We start from the raw sequence: 15,814 nt of genomic DNA, 5'->3' as shown, positions 1-15,814 counted from the left end.
GGTGTCCAGTCGGACTAAGTTGAAGGTAGGCTTTAACTTTAACTCTATAATATATTTATAAATTAATAATAAATAATAATAATAATAGAAAATATTAAAGAGTATTTATGGGTCGGGTAACAAAACGGGTAAAGAGACAAGTAATGGGACGGGTATTAAAAACTAAACTAATACCCTATACTCGTCCCTTACTCACGGGTAATATAATTATAATACCTTTTACTCGACCCTAAAGCAGCGGGTACCCTTTTTTTCGGGACGGGTACGAGTCGAGTAACGGATCGAATACGGGTAACGAGTATTAGTGCCGAGGCCTACAAATAATCGTGGTTAAAAATATGAAAAACTTGCGTTTAAATTTTGTTGAAGAAACTTTTGAATTGTGCTACAAAAGTCACGCTCCCAGGCACTAATATCGAGGAAATCTTTCAAACCATGTTCTCCGGCGTCGGTGAATCGATGAATCGCCGGCGTCAGAACCCTTTCTTCTTCCTTACCTTTGGCTTCTCATTCTCTTCGGTGTTCATCTCTTTTCGGCGTGTATCTCAATCTTCTCGAACCTATTCACCCTTCCAATCCCTGTTCAAACCTTTAACCCGCTGCATTCAATTAGGATCTAGTGGCAGAAGATGGAAGAGTTGGCCGAGCTCTTTCTTTCGGATCCAACCTCTGCTCACAATCTCGAGTAAGCAGCAAGCACCCCCAAAAGTTTTCCTTGTGTACAGACAAAGACTAAGGCGAATCTCTGTGAAAGACTCCCCAAAGACCATGTGCAACGTGGATCCATGGAGCTTGTTCTCCCTGAAGAGGACTGTCTCGCCGCCGAATCGTCTTCCGGTTTGTCACAGCCGCCGCGTAATCAAGGAGACACTAGGGTTTCACCTGGTGGATTTTTCCCCTTACTGGGCCTTAGAATCAAGTTTCGGCCCATTATCAAAAGCTTGTGCACAAACCCATCACGTTATTGGATCAGGTCTGTCTTTATTTTCTTCCTGTCAAAACCCCTTGATATGATGTTTCGGTTCTATGAGTACGGTGGCCGAAGACTCCACCTGAAGGATGAATTGACATCATGGAAACGGTATTGGCAATACTCCTCTGAAACCCTGGTACCATCCCATCTTCGAGCCAAGCTTTGTAAGAGCATCCACTCGCTGAACTACTATCGACGAAGTGATCTTGGTCTTAGAATTTCTATGCCCAGGTCCGGTCTTCATAACCTTCTATCAGTCTCCATCTTAGTGTTGCATTGTAATTCTGTTTTGGCTGGTTTTGAATCCCACGCTAGAAGAGTATTTGTTGCCCTAGGTGGTTTTGAATTTTTATGGTGTCGAAGTCAGCTATATGGGTTGATCAGGAACGGCATTATGACCACACATCCAAGGAGTGCTGGTTACCGTTGCCTCATCATCCTCTCATCTCTGTATCCCTTGTGCCTGAAGCCAATCTATGAAACATTTGTTTACTTCAGGGATACAACTCTTACATTGGGAAACGTTTGTCTACCTAGATCTGCTTATGATAGGGTTATGTCAATCTCAACTTCTTTGGCACCAGTCTTCTCTGCTTGGTCAAGTCGAGGGTTCCTCGGTAGCAGAATTTTGGTTGCTTCAGAATGGTTTGAGAGAAGACTCTATCGTGACCAGTTGAACAGCTCTGTTTGGATGGCTAGTGTGCTGAATTCTAATTTTGAGTCTGATCCGACTTTGTGCTGTAATCCGCTGCTAATACTCGCTTCTCCCCCTTGCCAACCACCATCAAAGGATCAAGAAATCGGGTCTGAACTAAAATCTCAGGGTCAAAACGCCTACAAGCTTTGTGTGGAATTCCTTAACCTCCATGGCCAATGGTTTCATACGAGGGAGAACCCACCTGCTATGTTACGTTTTGTCGCCCTCCATATGCGGTTCCCGTTTTTAGTTTCTACAAAAACCATGAGGTATGTGTACTGCACTAGCTTGTTGTTTGTACTCTCTCACGACTCTGCTTTGGTAGTGATGCATAGTCTGAGTATGAACCCCTTCTACAAGCGTTTTACTTTAGCCTCAACAATAAAAGATGGTTCGGTCCTAGGTGAGATTTGGTCTTGTGATTGCTTCTGGTTAATCCTGCTTGTCTATCCCATTTTGGAGAAAGCTCTCCCACCAAACCTTATCGGCACTTGGCGACTACCTTACCCCCTAGTCTCCTCCATGGAGCACCTTTCCAAAAGCTTCTATGCGTCAATCGTAAGAGCTGAGTTTAATCACTTGTTGATTAGGGATATTCTGAAGCGCGTCTTCAAACTGAAATCCTACAAGACATCAAAAGACCTTCCATCCTTTCCCTTTATTGTAATCCTCTATCTTTAAGTTGTAAGAACCCCCCTCCCATGACGTTTTAAGTTTAATGAAAGCATGTTTGTCCAAAAAAAAAAAAAAATTTGTTGAAGAAAAAAAAAACTGACGTTTAATAAAAAGGAAAATTGGGCAGAAGTAACCAACAAAAATCTTTAATTAATTCACTAACCATTATAACTATTAGGCCTTTAAACGGAGCGGATATCCGATTTTTTGGGATATCCGTATCCGTATCCGTATTCGTTTTATCTGTAATTTGTTATCCGTATTCGTATCCGAAAATTTCGGATATCCGTTATCCGGATATCCGTTAAAAATTCGATTATCCGCGAATATCCGCGGATATCTGTAATTTTTTTTTTTAAAAATATGTATTTTAGACTAAAATACAACGTATTTGTATAAAATACCATGTATTTTGGACAAAAATACCGGATTTCCGTATACAAATACCGGATATCCGTGAAAAACCGAACATCCATTTTAAAATTTAGTATTATCCGTATCCGTATCCGAATATAGTACAGGGTATCTGAGAAAAAACGGATATCCGTTATTTGTTTTGAAATTTAGCACTATCCGTATTCGTATTCATATCCGTTTTATCCGATATTTCACTATCCGTATTCGTATCCGTTTGTCCGGATATCCGTTTTTTTCGGAGCGGATTCGGATACAAATACGGATATCCACAGATAGCGGATAATAATCTCAGGCCTAATAACCATTATCCTATGATATTTTTATATTTTTTATAATAATGACAATTTTGTCCATATAACATTACGAACAATGTGCATCCCCTTATCTTGGGTTGCAGCTATATTAGGCCATCTTTATCGGTACAACTAGTAGGGTATTCTAAGGCCTTTTTAAAATGAAAATATTATAAAAGTGGACGTAGAACAGGTTTATGGATCTTAATCTAGAACTTTTTTTGGGCTTGTTCTAGTGTGACATGGCGTTGCCTGATTGGAAATAATTTTTTTGCAACCGAGAGATCGTTCATTTTTCATTTTGTTCGATATCGTGGCTGCTAGGGTTTTCTTGTTCTCTCCCAAACGGCGAAACGGCGATAGCTTGCATATGCACCATCTTCTCCGATTAAGGTGTGTTTTCCTGCCATTAAAACACCAAAATCGAGAGGCAATTTCGCCTCTGTCTCCTCTGTCTCACAAGTCAAGCGATCTCCTCGTCTCCTCTGTCTCCTCTGTCTCGCCAAAGTTAAGAGATCTCCTCTGTCTCCTCTGTCTCGCCAAGCTCAAGAGATCTCCTCGTCTCCTCTGGCTCGCAAATCTCATCTCCGGTGACATATACAAGGTAATCTCATCTCCATTGTTTCATCGATGTTTCATCGATTTAGGGTCTTGAAATCTCTGAATTAGGTTTCGATTTAGTATCATGTTATAGGGTTTCGTCTCATCGATTTAGGGTCGTGTGTTGTATTGGAAATCAACCTTAATCGATTTGTATGAGTGATTTCAAATCGATTTTGCCCTGTATTTGAAATCAACTTTACACCAATAAACATTAATCGATTTTGCTTTGTTTATGAGGCTTGTAGGTGAGGTTAACCAAGGCAAATCAAATCGGACCACCGTCAACAAACCTGCATTACTCGAAAGTAAAAGGTAAGTCAAACTCACTATATGTAATGCAATGTTGGACCATTTTGGTTTTCTGAGTTGAGTGGTGTTGTGGTTAGTGTAGTAAGTGGTTATTCACAGCTTCGGTATGATTGTAGTTGCTTGTAAAGTGTTGTTTGATTGTAAAGTGAGTTTTGCAGTCTTGAGTTGTGATGGTCTCAGATGGTTGATTGGTTTGTCTATTGTATAATATGTTTGAGTGGTTTGTGTAGTAGTGTAGTAAATGGTTATTCACAGATTTTAGGTGATTGTAGTTGCTTGTAAAGTGTTGTTTGCTTGTATAGTGAGTTTTGCAGACTTTAGTTGTGATGGTCTAGGTTGGTTGATTGGTTTATCGCATTAACGAAACTAAACTTTAGTTGTGATGGTCTAGACTTTAGTTGTAAACTGAGTTCAATGCATTAACGAAACCAAACTTTTTGGTTTACATATTAAAAACACTCAATGAACTTTATTTACTTCTGAAGTAGGTAATGATTATTTAGAATGAAAAGTCTCTAACAACACCAAACTTTGAATTTAATGATCTTCTTAACTTCTCTATATTAACCAATCTTATTTCCATTTTTTTTACCAATCTCTAAGAACTTTCCAATAATCTCTCTTCCTCACCTTCTTCCGTGTTAAATCTGATTGCTATGGAATCAAATAATACTCCTAATAGTCAGTCTCAATCCTACTTTAGCCTTCTTAACTTCCCATACGACAGCTTTGCTCTCAATGTAAACATTGGTTCCTCCTAAATCCCTTCTTTTAGTTCACAAACTAGTTCACAGTCGAGTCAACCTCCTATTCAACCAGAAGAGACAGCAGAACAGCGTAGGGAGAGAAGGATATGGTCCACACAAGATGATTTAGTCCTAATAAGCGGCTGGTTAAACACATCGAAGGATGCAATAGTTGGGAATGACCAACCGTTTGGGTCCTTTTGGAAGCGTATTAGAGGGCATGAAAGAACTTCAAAAGATGTCCATTCTTGACACTCTCATTGCCAAGAAAGAGACGCTAGATGAAGATGAAAAAGCTCTAAAGAAGAAGCTAATGGCTTAACTGTTTTAGCTTAGATGTTTGTTTTAACTCTAGTTTATATTTGTTTTAACTCTAGTTTATGTTTGTTTTAAGTATGTTTGTCTTATGTTTGTTTTAAGTATGTTTGTCTTTTGTTTTAACTCTAGTTAATGTTTTTAATGAATCAGCTTATGTTTATGTTTGTTCTAAATCTTTCTTTTGTTTTTGAATTTTGATTGCATTCTGATTTATTACCGGTTTCATAAACCTTGGCAAGCCTTCACAAACTTGTTTTTGTTTTCATTGTTATACTTATCTATGTGTTTTCGGTTTCAGGTAGAAGAAGACATGGACTCTGAATACGACTATGGTATAAACAGCCCATTAGACTATAGTTCCGATTCAGAAGAGGAGGCTGAGACCTATTACTATCCTCCGCAACCATCAACTGAGATTGGATTCACAAGCCTGTGGAGCCGTGAAGCTGAACCAATTCCTGATTATGAGACACAACTGATCCAGCTCAAGAACCAACTGATCCAGCTCAAGGACCAACAAAACCATTCAGATCAGAGGTTGGTGAACCTGGAGAGGGTTGTTAGTGAGGCACAAGAGAAGAAACCATTGTGTCAAATGGCCCCTGAATTTGTAGTGGTTGTTTGCTTCGGTATGATTGTTTTGCTAGTGGTATTTATCTTTTTATAAGTAAATTAGATTAGACTTTGGATCGGCTAGTAGTGAAGTTGTGGATTGACTAATGTATGATTGTAGGTACAGTATGGTATTTGGATTGTAGTTTTAAAGACTGAGTCACATGTATTTGTTTTCTTTGTTTGGATTTTAGTTTCAAAGACAGAGTCACAAGAATTTTTTTGAGTTTGTCCGATTTTTCACATGCAAAAGTTCACACTCTTGTCCGAAACTGACCAAAGTTCACCTACAATTAGAGTATCACATGCTCATGTATTAACCCACTATATATATGAGAAGAGCACAAGAGTGTAAATCATCAAAATCAAACATACATTTTCTCTTCTCTCTTTTGTTCATCTTCTCTCTTTTGTTCATCTTATTCAAAATCATACCAATTTCTTTCTCTCACCAAAAACATACAATTCTCTTCTCTCTTTTGTTCATCTTATTAATACATAGCTTTTATGGCATCTTCTTCCAACAATTTTTACTACCATTATGATCCCGATAATGATAGTTTAAACCAATTCTTTCAAGAGCAATTTAGTAACCAATTTGAAGCTGCTGAAGAGGAAATTCCGGTCGAAATGAATACACGAATATATATCGATAGAAAACGGGAAGAAGGGCACGAACGTTTGTGGAACGATTATTTTTTTGATAATCCGACTTACACAAAGAGGCAATTTTGCCGACGGTTTCGAATGAACAAGTCATTGTTCTTGCGTATTGTGAATCGTCTCAGTGAAGAAGTTCCATATTTTAAACCAAAAAAGGATGCAACCTTCCAGAATGGTTTATCACCGCTACAACAATGTACTGCGGCAATTCGACTATTAGCATATGGGACTGGGTCAGACTCGGTTGACGAATATATACGTCTTGCTGAATCGACTGCTCGTAAATGTTTGGAACACTTTGTCGTCGGTATAGTTGACTTGTTTGGCACTGAATACCTACGCCGACCCACACCAGAGGATCTTCAAAGGCTACTCTTTTATGGAGAAAAGCGGGGTTTTCCCGGGATGGTTGGAAGCATCGACTGTATGCATTGGAAGTGGAAAAATTGCCCAACCGCTTGGAAAGGAATGTATTCACGAGGCACCGGTAAACCAACAATTGTTTTGGAGGCGGTAGCTTCACAAGATCTCTGGATATGGCACGCATTTTTTGGAGCTCCAGGTACTTGTAACGATTTAAATGTTTTTGATCAATCACCAGTATTTAATGACATTATTTACGGTCGAGCTCCCGAAGTTACGTACTATGTCAACCGAAATGAGTATAATTTGGCTTACTATCTGACGGGTGGTATTTACCCCGAATGGGCAACATTTGTTAAATCCATCCCACAACCACAACACCCGAAACATCGTTTGTTTGCAGAATGTCAAGAAGGTGCACGAAAAGATGTTGAGCGTGCATTTGGAGTCCTGCAATCTAGATTCGCCATGATTAAAAATCCATCTCTTTTATGGTCAAAGGGTAAAATTGCATATATTATGAGAGCATGTCTCATACTCCATAATATGATTGTCGAAGATGAACGAGATTCATACACACTCTATGACGAACAAGAATTCCAACAAGAAGATGGAACCGGAACTACTCCGGATCTTACGTTTTCAGTAAATATGCCTTCAAATCTTGAGGGTTTAGGTGATGGCCATACAATAATTCGTGATAGACAAGCACATCACAAATTAAAGGAGGATTTGATTGAGAATAAATGGAATAAATTTGGACATTAATCTATGTGTTAATTAAATAAAATATTTGTGTGCTTTAATTAATTAAGTAATATGTCTGTTTGATTTTTTTTTTTAATTTTATTTACAATGTTTTTTTTGTTTCATAAAAATTTGGTATTGTATTTTGAATTTTAGTAAAAGTTTTATAAGTTTGCAGTTTAAATGTTATTTTATAAGTTTTTATAATTGTAATATGTTTAAGAATATTATATTATTAAATCTTATGATCTTAAACATGTTCTCCCAATAACTAACTTCTTAACAAAAGATCTTAACTACTGATCTTAGATTATTTTCATAATATTTTTACTCTAAGAACACCCTAAAGTGTTCCCCCATTACGGATGCCCTTACAACCCATACTTATCTCATTCTCAACTTCCAACCCATACTTTTTATCTCTTTATAAAACATCTTAAACTTAATCTACTCTACATAAAACAACATGTACTTTTAAAAATATCTAAAACAAAACCCCTTTAATTGAGATAGAAAATAACAATCACTAAACCCAATTAAACCAACTAATCACTATTACTCATTCGCGTTTGACTCAAAACACACGATATATGAGTCAAGACGATAAACGACTTAGTTTTGTGCGAAAAGAGAGACGATGCTGTTTAGCCACACAAATGGGGTTTAGAAGAAAGAAACTAGGGCAAATTGAACTAGGTCTCTTCAGAATTGGGGGACATCGATTAGTCCTTTGGTCGGTTATAATACCAAAAGCAATGCAATTGATGAAGATCCTGATGGTTTCGAGAAAGTCACAGATGAAGATAGTGTAGCTGTTGGATACGAGGAGGATAATGGCCGTCGCGAGCAGGGATGATGGAGATAAGAGGACAGAGACAATGGTAGTGGTGAAGCTGGTGATGACGGACACTCTCACAATGATCAGGTCACTCACACAAGGAAGCCATATCTAGTAGTTATGTTGCAGTTTTAGGATTTGAGAAGTAGTTGCAGGTTTTTGGGGTCTCGTTTTAGGATTATGTTGCAGATTTTTTTTTTGGATTTTGGAATTTCATAGCAGTATCTAGGCATGTGTTGCAGAATTTTTGTTTTGTTTTATATCAATTTTGTGAATTTGTAATCAATTAACAGACCAATTTATGACACAAAAAAACTACATTTGGATTGATGATCATAACGAGACATAACAACACAAGTCATAAAAACAGTTATTGTCTTTACAACCACCATAGCCATCTCACGACCCAATTGCTCCTTTGTTATCATGACTTGTTTGTCATTGTTATCATCAGCCATATTCTCAAAGATTTCTTTCTGCAATTCCAACTTTGTCTTCAACTCATTGACATCCTCTACAATTCTCCTACACTTTTCATCGACCATCCTTATTTTTCTAACAAGCCTTCATCCACCCACTTGAACAAATGTTCCTCCTTCTTATTCTAGTACACATCTAATCCAATCAAATTATAATTTTTATCAATAATTCAAAAGGGGAAAACGAATGTACCGTCATTGTAATAGAGCATCTGTAAAATCTCTGGTAAGGTTTCTCCTCCGTCTTTGATGTGTATTTGATAATTTCTTCTCTCAAAGATGAACGACGATGGCTTCCAAGAAGAGCTGAGAGAGAACGAGCTTTGACGGCTGTGTAGGGGTCTCTGGTCGTCTCTAGGGCTGCTGCTGGAGGCGTGGATGAAGAACAAAGAGGCACCAAGGAAGCACACCCTGAAACCCTAGGTCTTAACAGTATTTATAGGGTTTTGTCTTGGATTAGGGTTTGTAAGGTTAGAAACGTCTTTTCTTCTTGAGTGCAGGACAAGGGGCGGCGAAATAGGCTTCTGGACCGTGGAGGAGGCTTGGACTGGCTGCCGTGATGGTTGCTGGTCAGGCCTTGAATAAAAGCCCATCGATAGGTCGGTTCTTCTTACGTCGGTTTATAACACGTCTCGGTAAATCGGGCATAACTTCCGGATGAATGAATGGATTGGCTTGATTCCACTTCTAGGATAAATATGACTCTTCCAGCTTTCCATAGACACCAATCATGATATATTTGGAGTTTTGGAAGCTCTTCAAAAGTTGCCCGTACTGTAAAGCTCTGAAACTTTCCTAAAACGTATTTTCATTGTTTTTTGGTCCAAATTGTTATAAAACCTATAAAACCTTGTTGAAACCTGAAATACTAGATAATAGACCTTTTATACTTGAAATCTTATCAAACTCTTCCTAAATGCATACTAAAATTATAGCTAAATGCGTAAAATAATGATATTATCAAGTATGCACTTAATTCGATAGTTTGGGTTCTATATATTGTATAACGTAGAACATCTCCATCAGTTATATTTTAGGAAGGGTGTGAGAATTAAAATAATAAAACAAAATCAAAAAGAAGGAGAGAGAATGACAAGAGTGTCTCCGTGCGTCTCGGTGGAGACCATCTTAGATCCTCTGAGACCCTGTGTTCTGTCACATGTTTACACTATATTGGTTTAACTTAAAATATTAAATAAATTTTTAATTGAAAACGAAATTATATTAAAAATTAATACTATTTAATTTGTGTGAATCCCCTCTTCTCCTTTACACAGATGGAAATTCTCTTAGGGTATAGTGTAATTTATTCAGAAATTGTTAAACTCGGCATGTTAAGTTTCATATATTATATGTTTCTTAGGAAATTGCTTGTTTCATAATTTTTTGTTTCATTTCATACCATCATTACCAGTACCATCAATTTATTTTATGAAAATGTCTCATTCTATACTATTTAGTTTTGTTCTATAATATTTCATTAACTATTGTAAAAAAACACTATTCTATATATTACATGTGCTTGTGTCCTTCACTTATATCATTTGTAGTCTTTTTATATTGGCTAATGGTTATTCACTTAATGTTCTGATATAATGTGTTATTTTCTTTATTAGTTTTATCTGTAAGGTTATTTAGCAAAATTGTTCTTTATTGGCCAATGGCTAGGGTTGATAATGAAACATAAATGTTTACTTGTTAGTTAGGGTTTAGAAAGTTGTATCTTGTAGGGTTTATAATTTGTAAAAAAATCTCTTTAATATTAGTCAAAAGGTTTAAAATGGAACATAAATATTTATTTCTCCGTTTGGGTTTACAAATTTCTATTTTGTAGGGTTTAGTCTTCCAAAAACAATCTTTAGCAGTATACAAAGAGTAACGTTAAAGATGAAATAGACATGTTTACTTGATAGTTTGGATTTACAATGTTCTGTTTTCTATGAATTATATTGTGTTATATTGATAAAAACAATAGAGAGAGGTGTCTATATTCCCTAACCTTTTAAAAGAATGTTAAGAAATTCAGTATGTTATGTATTGGGATTTTGCAAATTCTATTCCATTTTTTTAGCATTGGTAATGGAACTAATTTTCATTTATGTGTAATGTAACAAAACTAGCGTTACATTACGGGTAGAGTTATATTTGGCGTTAAATACAGTAAAACACTATAACTACTAAACTATTAAACTAGTATTTTCCATACAGTACAAGAAATATGGTTTCGGTAGCAGACCTTTGTAGCACAAATTTACGAACTGCTACTAAAAATACCAAAATCGGATGCTAAGTATTTTGTAGCACTATATTAACGCTAGTATATATTTTCATTAAGCGGGAACATAAAAATCAGTATTATAGCCGGGAATGTGTATTTTGGAGGCAAACTAATTGGGTTTTCCCTCCCAAAAAAAAAGTCTCGATTCTATGACCAAAAAGACTGTCTTTTACACTTAGCCAAAAAAACAAGAAACCCAAAAAACAAAAAGCATTCTCATTCTCTAAAATTTTCAGATTCTCTTATCTCAATCTCAAAGTTTTTGATTCCTATCCTGAAATCTCAATACCCATTCCATGAAATCTCGATTCTCATTGACAAGATCTCGATTCTCAGCACCAAAATCTCCGACAGTCTCTGTGTAGCTATCTCCGTTATCTCTGTCTCTCTTTCCGGTATCCATCGCTCTGTCTCCGTCGCTCTCTGTGTCTCCATCGCTCTCTGTCTCAGTTTCTCTTTGTCTCACTCTCTCTCCGCCTTTGTCTCTGTCTCAATAGCTCAGCCGATCTCAGTAGATTCGAACCCAGCTGATCTCATCCACCTGAAAGGTATAAGGCATTCAATAAATGTATTTCAGTTCTTTACTATGTACTAGTACTTTGATTTAAATTAAGACCGTTTTAAACATTGAAAGGTAATCACATCTCATCAGTCGGATCTTCTGCCTGCATCATCTGCCTGTTTGCATCAAAACACAGAGGCTAGTTCTCAAAACGAAACTGATATTTTGATTCATTTGTTTACGATTTGAATGAATTGGTTGTTTGATATTTCGTTTTAATAAACTGTTGTTGAATGTGAATATGTTTGTTTGGTGTTTGTTTAGTGTCTGTTTGGTATTTGTTTGGTGTTTGTGTTATTCTTATGTGTTTGTTTTGTTTTCTTTATGGGTAAGGACATATAATGGTTATGGAAAAGACATGGGTTCATCTTAACAGGTATGTGAAAACGTTTTGTATAGTTGAGTTTATTGGTTTAATTGATATATTAAAGATTTTTTAAAGTTTGTAATTCATTTTTTTCTTTTGGTTTTTTGCTTTTATTTTAATTCATTGCAGAACTGATCCTGGTTATCAGAAAGGTGCTTGGGATTTTGTGAGGTCTGTGGCTGCAGGTTTAGGAGACAATGCAATGATTATTTGCCCGTGTATTGACTGCTGCAACGTATATCGCCACTCAACCATTGATGTTGTTGATCATCTTGTAACAAGGGGAATGGATTAGAGTTACAAGTCGAGGGAGGACTGGTTTCATCATGGAGAAGTGAAATCAGGGACTGTGTGTAGAAAGAACACAAGCCAGTGGAACCAAGAGATCTTAGGTTTGTTCAAAGCTGCTGAGTTTATGGATGAAGAGCTGGTTAGTCAGGGTGATTTAATTGATGTTGCTGATGGTGATGATAAGGTAGAAGATGAGTTCTTAGCCAAGCTAGCTGATGCAGAAACACCACTGTATCCAAGTTGCACAAAACACAGAAAGCTATATGCGATTGTTTCACTCTTTAGGTTAAAGACTCAGAGTGGTTGGTCTGACAGAAGTTTTGATAGTCTACTTGAGACTTTAAAACATATGCTACCCAAGGATAATGTATTGCACACATCCTTGTATGAGGTGAAGAAATTCTTCAAATATTTTGATATGGGTTATGAGAAGATACACGCTTGTGTAAATGACTGTTGTCTATTTAGATATCAGTACGAGGAGCTCGACACTTGTCCTAAATGCAATTCTTCGCGATGGAAGATTAACACGCGAACTGGTGAGGTGAAGAAAGGTACTCCACGTATCAAGAGGATGTTCAGGTCAGAGGACACAACGAAAGACTTACAGTGGCATTTCAGTAATAAGAGCACATATGGAAAAATGCGTCATCCGGTAGATTCTATGACGTGGGATCAAATGAATGAAAAGTATCCGTCATTTCCTGCAAAATAAAGGAACATTAGGCTTGGACTCTCCACAGATGGGTTTAATCCTTTCAACATGAAAATGTTAACTATAGTGCATGGCCTGTTTTGCTAGTCAATTACAACATGCCACCTGACAAGTTTATGAAAGAGGAGAACATCATGTTGACATTGCTGATTCCTGGACCAACTCAACCTGGAAAAAATATAGATGTGTATTTAGAACCTCTTATAGAGGATCTAAACCATCTGTGGGAGAAGGGAGAGGTAACGTATGATGCATTCAGTCGCACTACATTAACTTTAAGAGCAATGCTTCTGTGGACCATACAGGATTTTCGGCATATGTGAATCTAGCATGCTGCAAAGTTAAAGGCAAAATGGGTTGTCCTGTTTGCGGGAAGCACACAGATATTTTGTGGTTGAGTAATTGTAGAAAGCACGTGTATATGTCTCACTGGAAGTCTCTGTCACCCACCCATGTTTATAGACGAAAGAAAGTATGGTTTGATGGAAAAGTTGAGCATGGAAGAAGAGGTAGGATTCTGACTGGTCATAACATTTATCAAATACCTAAAAAATACAAGAATGATTTTGGGAATGTAAATGTAAATGGAAGAAAGAGGAAGATGCAAGATCGTGTTGGATCAGCCTCTGATACTGATGATGAATCCAGTGAATCAGAAGAAGAGGAAGAACAAGTAGATGAAGAGGAGCTATCCAGATGGAAAAAGTGGTCAATCTTCTTCAAGTTAGATTATTGGAAGGTATGATTTATTGGAAGGTTTGTTATTCTACTATATATTCAGATTTGCTATATTTTTAAAAATAAATGTATTTAACATTCTTTTTATTATCTGTTTTTTATGTTGTCTAGGAAATGCCGGTTAGCCATAACTTAGACGTGATAAACGTGGAGAGAAATGTTGCCACTAGCCTTGTCTCTACAATGCTGCATTCTGTAAATCAAAGGATAGTGTTAATGCTCGGAAAGATATGCAACTGCTTGGTATTAGAATGGATTTACATCCCCAAGCACGTGGAAAAAGAACCTACCTTCCTCGAGGTCCTTGGTCTCTGTCTAAAACAGAAAAAAAGTATTTTATAAGTGATTATCTTACTTCAGAGGACCAGATGACTACTATTCAAATATTTCCAGATTTGTTAAGATAGAAGATTGTACGGTTAAGGGTCTTAAATCACATGATTATCATGTGTTGATGCAACAACTTCTTCCGGTTGCAATCAGAGGTAGGCTGAAATCTTTTAGATAGAACTCTTGTATAATTAGCTGTTAAGTTTTTAATCTTCAGTGTTATTTATTTACAGGTTTGTTACCTAAAGGTGTAGGATAGCTATTGGACGCTTATGCGCTTTATTCAACAAACTGTGTCAGCGAGTTATTGACAGAGAGGCAATTTCTGTAATGGAGCATGACGTTGTGGAAACTATCTGCATGTTTGAGAGGTTCTTTCCTCCAAGTTTCTTTGATATAATGGTGCATTTAACAGTCCACTTAGGCAGGGAAGCTCGGTTATTTGGACCAGTTCATTTTCGTTGGATGTACCCATTTTAGAGGTACAATCTAATAACTTATAAAGTTGTGTCATTTACTATATACTTTATGCTTATTAGTTACAGGTTTTTATCTGCAGGTACATGAAAGTTCTGAAGGACTTTGTAAGAAACATGGCAAGACCAGAGGGTTGTATTGCTGAATCATATCTCGCTGAGGAGTGCATGCGGTTCTGCAGTGATTTCTTGAAAAAGACAACAAATGCTGATGAGAAAATGGGAAGAAATGCTGATTATGAGAACTGATCTATCTTAGAGGGTCGTCCTATATCAGCACCTACTTCATGTACTCTTACTGAGAATGAGAAGAACATAGCACATCTTATTGTCATTCATAATATGGCTCTGCTTGATCTTTATGTGGAGTAAGTTCTTCTACATTCTCTTTAATAATATTGTTGTATTTACATTTACTCAATGTTTTTGTTTTTTAAATTTTAGCATGCATCTACAACATCTACAAGATTCTAGTGAAAGATGTAGACATGATTCAGCATTTTTGTGGAGTACACATTCTCAGAATTTTGCCTCCTGGTTAAAAGAACAGGTATGTTGACTATTTTATGGTTTTTTTGTTGATCATCTATTCTTTTACAATATAGTAAATGATACTTGTCAATTTTTATAAACAGATACCTATGACTTTTGAACATGAAGATACACTTAAGTGGTTAGCATATGGTTCTCGTCTATGCGCAAGGTCTTACAAGGGTTACATAGTCAATGGCAATCGGTTTCATACATTCTCGGTTGATAGGCAAACTTAAAACTGTGATGTGTTGCATGAGGCCACAACAATGTGTATAGCTAGTGCAAAAGAAAATTCTCCAATGGTTGATGTTGTGTCTTACTACGGCAAAGTGGTGGATATTATACTGCTTGATTACAATGTCTTCTACATTCCTATATTCAGGTGCCAATGGGCAAATATAGGTAATGGAGTAAAGGAAGAAGAAGGATTCACACTTGTCAACCTGAACCAAAGTCAAGCTTCCTTTGCAAGAGACCCATACATACTAGCATCTCAAGCACATCAAGTTTTTTATTCAAGGGTAGATGATTTATCGAGTTGGTATGTAGCTATGAGAGGTTCTAAAAGAAGATACAGTGCAGAGGATGTTGAATCTGAAGATGCCCTGGTTGATGAAGCTAGGAATGCCCGAGCTGACTGTGAAGGGATTTATGTGTGAAATTATACTATATGTGACTGTTTTTTGTATTTATGATTGTTTATAATGTGTGTTTTATGTGAATGTGATTGTTTTCTACAAAAGTTTATATATGTTTTGATAAACAAGTGCTTTCTGTTGTTTCGAGTGAA

The 15,814-nt window shown here is 36.7% G+C and overlaps 1 long non-coding RNA gene and 2 pseudogenes across 1 annotated transcript; 2 read left to right on the top strand and 1 right to left on the bottom strand.

Annotated features, from left to right (window-relative positions):
* Positions 1-8,552: 8,552 nt before the first annotated feature.
* LOC147920588 (uncharacterized) lies at positions 8,553-9,154 on the bottom strand. The gene is made up of 2 exons (XR_015591575.1): positions 8,927-9,154; positions 8,553-8,858 (listed from the first exon to the last, which is right to left on the bottom strand). It is a non-coding gene; the product is annotated as an uncharacterized LOC147920588 (long non-coding RNA).
* A 2,760-nt stretch (positions 9,155-11,914) lies between these two features.
* On the top strand, positions 11,915-13,691 carry LOC147920587 (uncharacterized; annotated as a pseudogene).
* A 653-nt stretch (positions 13,692-14,344) lies between these two features.
* LOC147920586 (uncharacterized) lies at positions 14,345-15,683 on the top strand (annotated as a pseudogene).
* Positions 15,684-15,814: the final 131 nt, after the last annotated feature.

The sequence above is a fragment of the Camelina sativa genome, chromosome 19, assembly GCF_030686135.1.
Source record: "Camelina sativa cultivar CO46 ecotype springtype chromosome 19, ASM3068613v1".
Classification (NCBI taxonomy): domain Eukaryota; kingdom Viridiplantae; phylum Streptophyta; class Magnoliopsida; order Brassicales; family Brassicaceae; genus Camelina; species Camelina sativa.
This window is presented reverse-complemented; position numbering and strand designations above follow the sequence as displayed.